Source organism: Orycteropus afer, unplaced genomic scaffold (genome assembly GCF_000298275.1).
Source record: "Orycteropus afer afer isolate SDZICR_OR568_19922 unplaced genomic scaffold, OryAfe1.0 scaffold00599, whole genome shotgun sequence".
Taxonomy (NCBI): domain Eukaryota; kingdom Metazoa; phylum Chordata; class Mammalia; order Tubulidentata; family Orycteropodidae; genus Orycteropus; species Orycteropus afer.
This window is the reverse complement of record NW_006922186.1, coordinates 1,575,295-1,576,257: the sequence shown is the minus strand read 5'-3', so window position 1 is coordinate 1,576,257 and position 963 is coordinate 1,575,295. Positions and strand designations below refer to the sequence as shown.

General features: G+C 34.1%; 1 pseudogene; it reads right to left on the bottom strand.

The window, feature by feature from the left end:
- Positions 1-452: 452 nt before the first annotated feature.
- Positions 453-963, bottom strand: part of LOC103210362 — a 2,282-nt pseudogene continuing 1,771 nt past the window's right edge.

Here is a 963-nt window from a genome sequence, read left to right as displayed (position 1 = left end):
AACTGACTCTATGTGAGTAGCTTGTCAAACTACATTTTTCAAGGCCAGATCAATTTATACAGCACAGGTATTATAGTTGTATGCAATGTTGCCTTGGTACTTTATTCTTGAAAGACTATGGCAGCAGCTTTAAGACAACTAACAAAGATTATACATGTCACCTTATCGAAAGGTGGCAAACTATTTGTACTACTAGAGCATTATGTTTTTTATGTTCAAATGAATCTGTCACAGATGGACTCGATATATTTTATGTATGCTGGAGAACTTTAGATACAGCTATTTATATTTGAATTTGTTATGCGCTACAGAGTGCACTTTTCAGATTACACAGTCTTCTTTGCATGAACAAATTCATGCCATTGCAGTACCCAGGAATTCATAAATAAAATTCTACCGAAGTAGGCAGTAATTAATGAGTTAAGTCAGTCTCTAGTATTATCTAGTTCTCTTCACCAAAGTTGAGTCTCTTGGATTTTAGCAATAATTTGACTGGTTGCTTGTAATGCCTTTAATATATCAGCTGCTTCTTTCTTATGCTGTGCCATGTCCTCATATTTAGTCAAAGATCATACAATAAGGATGATTTATACAGTTTTCCTATTAAATCACTCTGATGAGTATCTTTCACATGATTAACAAAAACATGTGTTACCACCTTTGGCACACTTCTTGAATATTCTTTCTGACAATAAGAATGTATGATTTAACGAGTCATTCAGTTACCTCACAATCTCGTTGTTCACAGGCATATAGTTTTTGTGCAACATACCCTTTTTGTGGACTGGCTCATATAATTGAAATTCGTTTTTATTTTTCTTCAGCTAATAATACTTCAGCTTTTGAAGTTCTCAACATTTCTCTCCAGTTGTCTGTTGTTGGTTCTTGAACAAAATCTCCTACCTCACCATTTCCAGATGCAACATTTTTAGTTTTTGTTTTGCTGTCCTGAATTTACTTGCC